Below are 13,264 nucleotides of genomic sequence, written 5' to 3'. Positions count from 1 at the left end.
CCGGGTCGTGTCGGGTCAACCCGGCAACCCGCCGGGTCGGGTCCGGGTTCGGATTTTCGACCCGTTTCTCTACCCGGGTCAGGTTAGGGTCGACCCGTTTTCCACCCGGGTCAGTTCGGGTTCGACCCGAACCCGACCCGTGACCCGAAATTGACACCCCTAGTTGTGATATTGAGAAATTCTTCATTTTTTTATCAATTCTTAATTTAATGCAAAGAAATTTAAATCTAAGTTTAAAAAAATTATATAATATTTATTAACTAAACTAAACTAATTTACATTTAATTTCACCTATGTCGAATCGGACCTATGATTCGACCTATGTCACTGATCAAATTAAGTTGGCCTAGAAGGATTAATGCATGGAATTCACCGCAAGCACAATCAACATGCTTTTGAATTCAAGTTTTGGTTAAACCAAGTCCGTCGTAGGAAAAATTATTACATGCAATGTCCAGACATGTTCGGAAGCCAATTCGGATGCACCACATCGCCCTATGCACAGTGCATTGAATGACGTTGCGCGTACGGATTAGCCTCCAAACGCATTTGAACAACATAGAGTATTCTCTTTGGCCCTAGGGCCAACTAATGAAGTTGCTCGAGAATCAAAGTTACTCGCTCAATTTGCTAAAACAATCATGGTGGTAGAATCAAAGAGTTTATTATTTTTGCATTGTTTGAACATATAGATAAGAGAAGGGGTACAAGTGACATCTGAGTTTTTTTTAGGAAAGCTTGAAAAGGGAAAATACCGTGGGGCCTAGCACGACTGAAATTATTCCACTAATGATTTTTCATTGGTTAAAAATGATACCCTATCTTGTGATTGGGAAATGTTAAAACAATATTATACACATAAAATGTACATAATGAATCCATGGTGAAAGTTGGAAAAGCCATATGACGTAGGAGCTATCTTCTATAGATCATTTATTGAGTTTTTGGTCATACTCCATTGAGGAGGGGAGCATAAAGACCAAAAAATTTAGTATAAATCATTATATTAACATAGAGAGTCAATGTTAATGTTGATGGAGTGCATCGATCTTATAATTGATTATATGTGTTGACATTGTTAGTGATGGTAAGTGATGAAGTCAGTGGGCATTAATATAACTACTTTTTTTTTTGTTAAAATCCACCAACGGGCCTACGCGTTAATATAGAAAGGAAATACAAGATCCTTAAAAGGACCTCCAGCTCACAACTACTCTAACGAGCTACAAGAGAAAGCAAAAAATATCCTAAGAGCCGGAGTTCCAAACTAAGCACAATTACAATGCAACCTAATAACATTCTAAAAACTCAAAAAAGAAGGAAAAACTTGAACAGGTTGTGAGCTCTATATGAATGGCCAATATTCTCAATAGGAATACCAAAAAACTTAGCCATATAAGAACAATCTTTAAAATAAGTGAAGTTAATCAAATTTGCTAAGTATAGTTGCCTAACTTTGTCTTTAATTCTGATGGTAATATTCGAGGCATTCATAGAAATGTTTTCATGCTTAGCTTCATTCCTATTTTTCCATAAAAAACAACATATTATAATGGGTAAAACATTGTGAATATGCTTTTTATTAGGGCCCATCCAATCCTGCATGATGCTAATAATGTTTTTGTACGTCTTACAAAATTGTGAAATAAAAATATTGTCAAAATATAACCAAACTTTAAGAGTAATGGGACCATTAGCAAAGACATGATTCAAATTTTCAATATGATAACAACATTGACATTTGGATACAATATAAAACCTTCCTCAAGGAATCATCAACATGCATGTAATTGTTAAAGATACACCAAATTAACATAGAATAAGAAGCTGTAATACCTTTTTGCCAGCTGGAGAATAAAACCTGCAAATAAGGGTGAACAATTCTAATAGAGTTCCAAACCATCTTAAGCACAAAGTTCTCATCATTGGACTTGGTAAATAAGATAATATCATCCTGATCAAGTTGTAAAGGAACTTTAAGGATAAGGTTGATGACAAATTCAGGAACAAAGTTAGCAAGATAATCCACATTCCAAGTTCCTTCATGAATAAAATGAGAAACTTTACAAGCACTAATAGTATGGGTGTTGAGCAAGGAGTCGATAGAAGAGAGACCTAACCAATTATCTTGTAAAAAAAGATATCACCCCTCCTCAAACCCCATTAAATAAAATTCTCAACATCCCATTTAATAGAACAAAGCCTTTTCCAATTGAAAGAGTCATCTTTTTTGAAAAAGCAGTTAAGAGGGTGTTTGCCAACACGGTATTTAGAGATCATGAACATTGACCAAAGGCTCTTCTTGCATCTTAAATTGAACCACATTTTATAAGAAAATATATGAGCCATATCATCCAAGTTCTTAAAACCTAACTTACCTTCATCATTCATACAAGAACATCTATGCCAAGAAGCCCAAGTGATAATATATTTACCTTCTTTGGCACCCAAAAGAAATTTGTTGAAGATTCTTTCAAGTCTATTACAAATATGCACAGTCAAAGATAAAGTGTGAAATAAGTAGATAGGAACAGAGTAAATAACACTATTAATCAATACTAATCTACCCCCAAAAGACAGAAAATTAAATGCCCAAGTAGATTTTTTTTTTTGAATTTTAGAAAAAATGTTCCCAAATAAATTTGATCTCTTTTTACCTTTAAAAGGAGGAGTACCTACGTGATTATGATTAGAGGATCATAATCGTGTGATAGTGGTAAGAGAATCACAGTTAGGTGATGATGGTCAAAAGAGTATAATCAAGCAAAGGAGATAATAGGATGTAGTTAAGTGTTGGTATTTGTATGGTTGTAGTTAGGAGATGGTATTTAAAGAATTGGTGTAAGGCAATGGAAGGCAGAGGACCTTATTCAAGCATTGGAGCTTGGAAGATCTTGGTTGGGTGACAAGGGTCGGAGGATCTTAGTCAGGTGATGATGATCAAAAAGACTATTTTAACGAAGTAGGTTTGAGAACTATAATCGGGTAAGGTAGTTGGGTGACTATAGTTGGATAATAGTGATTAGTGGATCATAGTCAAGCAATGTTAGTCACTATATCAGTGTACCAGGTTGAGCGATTAGAGGATTGTAGTTCAGTAATAGCGGTTAGAGGATTATAGTCGAGTGATGAAGATTGGAGGACCACAATTGAGCGATGGAAGTTGAAGGAGCATAATTGGGTGACAATGGTCAGATGACTATAATTGGGTGGTGAGGGTAGAACGATCATAATCAATGAAAGAGTTTTGTGGATCATAGTAAAGTGATGCTGGTTAGATGGATCAAAATTTAGTGATAATGATTAGAGAATTATTGTCTGATGATGGTGGTCACAAGGTTATAGTTTGATGATAGTGGTCAAAGAACTATATTTAGGTGATGGTGATTGGAGGACTATACATGAGTGATGGTGGTCATACGATCATAGTTATGCACATGAGGTCAAAGGGCAATAATTGAGAAATGATGGCCAGAAGATCATAGTCAGATGATAATAGTTGGATAATCATAATCAATGGATGGTTGTCAGATGATCATAGTCGGGCAAATGGTGGTCAAATAATCGTATTTGAGTGACAGTGGTGCTTCAATAAAATTGGTTGGTGGTTCCAAAATAGTCAGTGTTTTAATGATAGTGGTCGGGTGATGGTTTGATAGTGATGGTCAGATGGTAATGTTATCATCATGGATGATAGATGGTACAACAATAATGATAAGGTAGTGGTCTAATAGTGAAAATTGGATGGTATTTTGATCATAAAGATTTGGCGGTGGTCTGATGAAGGCAATTGGATGTTAGTCTATTAGTGGTGATAGGGATATGTTCTGATGGTTGCAGTCAAGAAGTGCTCCTACATCATTGGTTAGGCCATGGTTTGCCATCGTTGGTTAGGTGTTAGTCGATTGTCAATGGTCGAACGGTGGCCTAGTAGTGGTGCTCAAATGGGTCTCCAAAATTTTTAGAGCCTTTACTTTATAGTTCATAAAAATATTTAGAGCATTAAACAAATCATAAAAATTTTGTGCCTCTTTATTAGGTGACTCTTCTATATGTTATTCAAATTGTGCTCCAGTTGCATCATGAACTAAGTCCTCAAGATCAGGTCAGATATTTTTCTTCCTCAGCTATATTAGAACTTGTGGACAAGTCGCATCAAGAATCGAAATGTGGTTCATAGAGCTATTACAAATATTCTGGCATGAAGCCTCGACAATATAGATCAATAATTATATCATATTGGCTTAGGTGCACTTGATTTTTATGTTTAGAATATGGGCAACGAAACTTTCCATCTAAGATGAAGCTGGGCAGTTGAAAAGCTGTCTAAATGAAAAAAATCACCCTGTTAATGAACTCATCCGTTAATGTCTTTCATCCTTACGCCAATCGATTCATCCAACTTCTTTGAATTCTGATATCCATAATATAACCTACATATAATATGGATATATTAGACAATGTTATAATAATTATTGAAAGAAAAAATAAAGAGTCTTAGTCTGGCCGGAAGGCCATCGTTTTATGTGACCAAACCATCCAAGGCGACTCTCTCTAATCTTATCTTCCACTGGAACTACTCCAACCTTCTCACATATATGCTATTTTTGCATCCTTTCTATAGTCATTTATGCCCAATACATTCCTCTAAGTCCACATAACAATTCCCAATACATTCTTCTAATTCCACCATCCAACTTGAATTCTACAAATAATATCCCCATCAATTTCACCATAAATAGATCAAATATATTAAAAATATATACTTTCTCCCAAAGTCACAATCCCTCAACTAAGTCTATTACTACGAAAAATACACTCAATATATTAAGTTTTAAATATATTTATGTGAAAACCTTTAGACTCTAAGGTTGACTTACATAATTCAAGTTTACCTTCAACTCCCACTACAGGAAATTCGTGTCTTACCGGAGGCCAAAATCCATAGGAAAATGCCAAAAATCCGTCGGAAATTAGCATTTCCTTTTTTTCTGAGGGTAAAACGCGCGTCGGAAAAGCAGCTCCGGCGCAAAATAGTCCACCGGAAATTGTACCGGCGCAAAATATTCCGCCGGAAATATTTCCGGCGGCCTATTTTACGCCGGAATTTAAAAAATAAAAAAAAAAGAAAAAAATAACTATCGGATCAGCCATCTGGCAGCTCGATAGATCAAATATATCGGATCAGCCATCCTTTTTATAGTCATTTATGCCCAATACATTCCTCTAAGTCCACATAACAATTCCCAATACATTCTTCTAATTCCACCAGCCAAACCGAAGACGCTCCAGAAACCCCCGCCCACGGCAGTCAAATGACTGCCCCGCCCGTGGCTAGCTTACCCATGCAACACGACCTGCCTTTGGCGGGATTCGAACCCTCGCCAAACCTTAATAGAGGCCCCAACCACTATGCCGCTTATTAAAATCTGTTACATTGGTTCTTTTATTTAATTTAAACAAAAGCTGTTACCTATTTAATCAAATTAATTAATGTAATCTAATTTAATAAATTTATTTTAACAATGCTAATTAATTTACTTTGATAATTAATTATTAGTTTAATAATATTTAATTTAATACTGAAGTATTAATTATTATTTAATTAATTTAATTTAATAAAATCTAATTAACATATTTTTTGATAATAAGTTATTAATTATTTAACTTAATTTAATAAAATAATTAATTATAAATATTTATTATAGTCTTTTTTTTTAGAATTCTTTCAAAAATATTATGTCGGAAAACCAATCAAAAGTTCCGCCGGAAATCCGTCGGAAAATCTGCCGGAAACGCCGCCGGAATTGGTGACGAATATATTTTCGCCGGAAATAAGTTGTTTTCCTGTAGTGTCCCTCTCTACTATTATCTTTTACAAGAAGAATATCATCAGTAAAAAGCATACGCTAAGGTATATTCTCTTGCAAATGTCTAGTAAGAATATCCATAACGTACTAGAGCAAAAAGCATACAACAAAATACATTATCTTGCAAATGTCTAGTGAGAACATCCATAACTAAAGCTAAGAGAATACACCAAGATACATTCTCTTGCAAATGTCTAGTGAGAACACCCATAGAAAAAAAAATTTAAAGCATACACCAAGATACATTCTCTTACAAATAACTAGTGAGAACATCCATAACAAAAGCCAAAGCATACACTAAGGTTCATTCTCTTGAAAATGTCTAGTAAGAACATTCATAACAAAATCAAAAGGCATATACCAAGATACATTCTCTTGCAAATGTCTAGTGAGAACATCCATAACAAAAAAAAATAAAAAAAAAATACACCAATATATCTGATCTCTTACCGGAGGCAGCGACCTTTCCTTACTGGAGGCGGCGTGTAGAGGCAACCGACGGCAAATGGTGTGGCGAAAGTTGGTGAGGATTCGGTCGCATTCGGGGAGCTCTCGGACGCGAGCGAAGCTATCCGAAGGAAGAGAGAAAAAATGAGAAGTTAGGCAGCGGACGGGCCAAAATAGGGCTCTTACCGTCAAATTTTCTGGCGGATTATCTGTCGGTTATATTACCAGTAGATAATATGCCGGAACTATTAGTCGAGTTTAAGTAAGCCAGTGTAATATTCACCGATTATTACCGACGGAACTTGCACTGAAAACCTTTAAAATACTGGCAAAAACCCGGTGGAATATGCGTCGGTGTTTTATCGGTAGAAATTTTGCTTATTTTCCCGACGTAATTATTTCTGCCGGAAAGTCCGACAGTAATGACAGATTTTCCTATAGTGTATGCTAACTTTGACATCAATTTTTACTTCCTCATATTTCTATTATGTGTTGTTTTAGGGTGGTTTATGCGGTATTTAAAATGCTTGTAAAAGTAAACTAAATTATTTTTTCTAGAATTAAGTGATAAAAATTTTAAAATTAAAATATGAAAATTAGCTTTATTTATGTGTCTTCATAAATAGATAATGAGCCATCATAAACCCTCATGCTCACTCAATTATAATTTTTTTTTTCTGAGAAAGTTGAGTTATACCAAAACTCATAAGGGTTTATGGGTCTTTGCAATCTCCTTCACAAGCCTCCTTAAAGGTTGTTAAATGTCTACAAATTTAAATATGAAATGTTTATTTGTAGAAATTAAGTCTATTATGATGATTACGAACTGAATTGGGAGAGATAAATTGTTGATTTCATGTCTACTACATAACATTAATGTACAAGAAGTCTTATTTAAAATCTAGGGCTTATATGTATAAACATATACATATTAACTCCTCAAAAATGAGCCAATAAACCCCATAGAGCAAGATTTCTTTTCAACCCTAGCAACCTAAACCCCTCCACATAGAAAAATAACTTCAGCCATCTTTAACATAAAAAAAACTTGTAGAAAATTAAAAGCTTGCAATATATTTGTGATACATCTTTAATCTTTGATGCTTCATGCTCAAAATCTTCATGCAATCTTAGATACAAGTGTTAGATCATTCCTAACTTGTATTTTCTTTTAGTATTAATCTTATACTGGCTTTTTGGCAAAGTTGTTTATGTAGAAAAACTTATTGGTAGAACCCTTGAGACCAAATAAGTTGAAATATATGATTTCTTTATGGAAAGAAATATGTTAAAGCTTATTTGCCTACGTGGGGCAAAGGAGTGTCAGTTGTGTTCTACTTTAAAGGAATCCAAAGTGACTATTTACACCTATGTGTGGATGTAGTTTTGCAAGCAAAATCATGAAAAATCATTGTATATTGCTTTTTTTTTTTTCCTTATGGACACTTATGGTGTATTGGTTAACAAAGTCATACTTACTTATCTAAGAGAATGCTTTAAAGAGATTTAAAAACTAAGAAGGAAGCCAACTCGCAGGTCGAATGTGCAATCTTTATCAAGTTCACCATTATCTAGCAGCCCTGCATTCATTTTCAAAACAAAAATATTTAGTTACATAAATTGCAAATTCTTAAGGAATTATCTTCTTTTTTCTTACCATTAAGCCTTCCTAAAAAAAATTTCTAACTCAAAATTTCATCAAAATGATTGTAAAATTAGTGTATCTTAATATTTTTAAATATGTGCCGATTATATATAAATTGTTGATTTGGTATTAATTTCAAATCAAATCAGTTTTTTATTTTGGAAATATGTGATTTTCAATTAATTTATTAAATTGAGTATTTATTATTTCTTTAAGTTTTTGATTTGATTAGGAAGTTGTTTCCTAATTTAATTTGTCTTAAATCTATAAATAGAGCCTTAGGGGCTACTGTTAAGTAAAAAAGAGAGCAAGCGGGTCTTGGTTTTGAGCAATCACATGCGCAATCAGAGGCAGCTTGTGGGTTAGACGTCGAAACATAAGTTCTCGTATGCCTAGCCTGATCAAATGGATAGTAGCCTGTGCGTAGACAACAAATCATACTAATTGATTTGCGTGGAGGTAACTCGCATGGAGGCAGCATGTCGCACAAGTTGATTAACATATAAATCTAGATTTGAAGTAAAGAGTATTGCTGAGCCAGATTGGTGCAGTTCCGTCATCATGACAGCTGCAATTTGGTGGAGGCTATGAGATCCGGTGGTGCCATGGATACATCCACCTCAATGGTGGAGAAGGAGTCGATTCATCAAGTGGTTACACATCCCACAAAAATCGATGTGATAAAATTTGAGGACAAAGGATCTTTGGCATGCGGCGATGTGAAGAAATGGATGCACCATGCTCTTTGAATATGGATGATATTTTAGATGGAAATAAATGTCTTAAAGAGATGTCAAAAAGTGATTGGTTAAAGATGAACCATAGTGATTGTGGCTTGATTAGAAATTTCCTATCTTTGATGATTACGTATAGGGTGATGATGGAAACTTCTACTGTGAAGTTGTGAAAGACTTTGGAGAACAAGCATCTTACGAAGAGCATGGAGAATCGTCTCCATACAAAATGGTGGCTCTATAGGCTTCAGATGAGGCATGGGATTATGATTAATGAGCAATTTAAATGACTTCATAAAGCTATTGGTAGATATTTTGAATTTGGATGAGGAGGTTAGAGGTGAAGACAAGGCGCTCCTTCTACGGAATTCACTCCCATATGAGTATGAAAACTTCACGATGATGCTCATTCATGGGAATGATGTCATGAACTACAATGAGGTTATTACTGCATTACTGAATCACGAATTCTGGCATTGGGTTAAGGAGTCTACAAAGAAGGATTAGGATGATGGTCTCACACTCCAACATGAAAGATCTAAAAACCAAAAGAATAAAAGGGGCAGTGGCAACAAGCGGGGAAAATCTCATGGACGCTATCTTGGGAAGAATCAGTGTGCTTTCTTCTTGGAGACTGGTCACTAGAAGAAGGATTGCCCAAAACTGAAGGAGGAGAGAAATGGAGTTTCGACGAACGTAAAGACAAACATTACCATGGAAAAAAGTAAAGGAGAATTTGATATATCACTATTAGTAGTTCCTTAAAGAAAACATATTAATAGTTCATGCTGGATTCTGGATACTAGTGCTACCTATCACATTTGTCTTACCAGAGAGTGGTTTTATACCTATAGGGAACTTGTTAGTGATGTTGTGACCATGAGAAATAATCAAGCCTATCATAATGTTGGTGTAATGAGCATTTTTATGAGAATGCATGATGGTATTGTGAGAGAGCTAATTGATGTGAGACATGTTCTAGATATCAAGAAGAACTTGCTATCTATTGGGGCGTTAGAGGTTAAGGATTACAAGGTGGTCATTAATGCAGGAGTTCTAAAGATGTATCCTAGAGTGTGAAATCCCTTAAGTAAAAGAAGTAAAACTCTTAAACATCAAGATACCTTTAGGTGTAATGATTAGAATTTTATTAAGAAACTTCATAGTTAATCATGCTCATCCTACGACAATTTTGGGATCGGCGACCTACTGGGAATTAAGTTACACCAGCAGGATAAAACCATCCGGCTCTTAGGCCAAAGTGGATTATATCTTGATAATTAAAAGTTTGGGTTGTTATAAATGGTATCAGAGCAATGCACCAGCTAGTAAAGAAGCTAAACTCTTAAATATTGAGGTACCTTTTGGTGTAATAGTTAGAATTCCATTAAGAAACTTTGCAGTTAAGTGTGTTCTTCCTAGGGTAATTCTGGGATAGGTGACCTACTGAGAAGTTACAATAAGAGAACAAAATCGTGAGGCTCTTAGGATAAAGCGAATAATATCTCAATACTTAGAGTTTGGGGGTGTTAAATATAGCACTAATTAATGCTTCTAAAGGGAGTTTGTCACCATAACCTTATATATCATCAGGGAACTATGATTGGAACAGCTGCTGTTGTTGGTGATTCTTTTGATGCCACTATATATGAGGCAAAGGTCATTCGCTAAATTTGAGAAGAAATAAGTAGTTAAAGGAGTAAGCACATGGATGCTCAATTTTTGTGAATATTATATGTTTGGCAAGAAAACATGTGTATCCTTTGGTACTGTCATCCACAATATAAAGGGTATCTTAGAGTATGCTCACACAGATGTTTGAGGTCCAATAAAGACAACATCTTTCAACGGTCGGATGTATTTTATCTCTTTTATTGATGATTACTTCATATATACTTGGGTGTAACAACGAGGCACAAAAGTGAGGTATTGGAGATCTTCAAAATTTGGAAGAAGTGGATTGATACTCAGACTAGTAAAAGGATCAGGTGTATTAAATCAGATAATGAGGGAGAGTACACTTCGAATGCATTCTGACAAGAATGATAGAGATCTAGGATTGAGTATCACTTACAGTTAGAGAGACACCATATCATAATGGGGTGACTGAGAGGATCAATCAGACTTTGGTGGAGAAAGTTTGGTGTATATTTTTCAATATTGGGTTGGATATATTCTATTGGGCTGAAGCAATAGAATATATTTGCACTTGGTGAATCATCTGCCTTCTATAGCTATTAGGAAGAGGGCACCAAAGGCGATGTGGTCAGAGCATCCTGCTAAAGATTATCAGCATTTGAGAGTATTCAGGTGTCTAGCTTATTATTATGTTCAGAATGATAAACTAGAATTAAGGACAAAGAAAGCAATCTTTATTAGCTTCAGGCGTGGAGTTAAGGGCTTCAAATTTTATGATATAGTAAAAATGAATATTATCATTATTAGGGATGTTACTTTTGATGATGCGAGTATGTTGAAACCTCAGGACTCTAAGCAAATGGAGAGTTTCACTGGTAGTACGAATGCACTGCAGATGTTGGAGTTTGATGCAACTCTATTTGTTCCATAGAAGTAAATCATTTCTATATAGGTACTTGATTTGGCAGCAAATCAGGAGGCTGAAGATAATGTTATGGAGGTTCTTCTTACTCAAGAATATATTGCAAGGAACAAGATCAGGCGTCAGAATGTCTTAAAGCCAGCTTGATTGAATAATCACATTACATTTGTAGCTTCAGCGATAGAGGAAAAAAGTCCTAGTCACTACAAGTAGTGGATAGTCCTGATGGTGATCTTTGGAATAAGGTTATGGCTGAAGAGACAGAGTCTCTTCAGAATAATGCTACTTGGAATTTAGTGATACTTTCTCCAAGAAGAAAAGCCATTGGATGCAAATGAGTGTATGTTAAGGAAGGATCTCATGAAGATGATGTGAGGTATAAGGCTAGGTTGTTGGCAAAAGACTTTGCACAACGAGGAGGGATTGATTATGATGAGGTGTTCTCCCTAGTGGATAAGCATGTCTAGATTCATATTTTCCTAGCATTTGTAGCTCATAATGATCTAATTCTGGAGCAGCTTGATGTGAAGATTACATTATTACAAAGAGAATAGCAAAAGGAAATTTATATGCTACAGCCGCCTGGATATGGAGCCTCATAAGACTTGGTTTGTAGATTAGACAAGTCTTTATATGGGTTATAACAATCACCATTGAAGTGGTACAAGAAGTTTGATCAGTTCATGATGAACTAGGAGTATACGAGGAGCTAGTACGATCATTATGCATATTTCAAAAAGTTGGCCAATGGTGAGTTCATCTACTTGCTTCAATATATTGATGATATATTGATTGCATCTGTTAGCCAGACTGAGATTAATAGGAAGAAGAAGTCACTATCAAAATATTTTGAGATGAAGGAGTTGGGTGAAGTTCATAAAATCTCTAGTATTGAGATTTTGAGGGACAAGGCAGCTTAAAGGTTTGGCTTTTATAAGAAGCCTATGTTCGGAAGGTGCTAAAAAAGTTTGGGATAGATGACTCAAGTAAGACATTGAGTATACCTCACTTCCAGTTGAGTTCAGAGCAGTGTTCTAAGTTTGATCAAGAAAGGAAAGATATGTGATCAGTTCCTTATGTTAATGCAGTTGGTAGTCTGATGTACATTATGGTAGGTACTAGGCCAAACATAACACAAGAAATTGGTGTTTTGAGCAGGTTCATGGATGATCCAGGAAGGAGTCATTGATAAGCTATGAAGAGTATCCTGAGGTATCTAAAGGATCGATGTAGGTTTGGTGTTTGAGAGGTAGTCATCTGTTGTTGATTTATGTGTAGGCTACACTTATTCAAACTATGCTGGTGACATTAATAGGCATAGGTCTACGACTGAGTATGTATTCACATTGGCAGGAGGTCCAGTCAGTTGGAGATCAGAAAATTAGTCTAATATTGAGGTTGAGTATATGGCATTCATAGAGGCGATGAAGGAGGCAATATGAATGTAGGGCCTATTGGATGATTTGGGAGTTGACCAGAAGTCTCTGATGGTTTTTCGTGATAGTTAGAGTGTTATATGTTTGGCCACAAATCCAGTCTTTCATGCTTGTACCAAGCACATTGGTGTGATGTCCACTTTGTTTGAGACTTGACTACTGAAGGCAATATCAAGTTGAAGAAAATAGATACCAAGAAGAATCCAATAGATATGCTCACAAAGGTACTACAAGTTCAGAAGTTCACCTATTGCAGGAGTTTGGTGAACATTAGAACTCATGACTAATTGTTCAAATTTTGAAGAACAACGCTTGGCTTGATTCCTTAGGAGGGGGTATGTAGGCAACCATCTAGGTACAACTGTTCAAATATTGGAGTCATATAATAATAACTATCTATCAAGTTAGCTAATCTCAAAATATATTTAAAAATAAGATCTCTTAAAAATTAAAATACATTTAAAAATGAGAACTCGATGCCCCGACTCTTTACGAAAGACCTAAATGATCCTATAGAAGAATTAATATAGTCAAGGAACCAAATTGATACTTATATATATATATATATATAT

Source organism: Dendrobium catenatum, unplaced genomic scaffold, assembly GCF_001605985.2.
Source record: "Dendrobium catenatum unplaced genomic scaffold, ASM160598v2 fragScaff_scaffold_970, whole genome shotgun sequence".
Lineage (NCBI taxonomy): Eukaryota > Viridiplantae > Streptophyta > Magnoliopsida > Asparagales > Orchidaceae > Dendrobium > Dendrobium catenatum.
Note: the sequence above shows the minus strand (reverse complement) of the source record.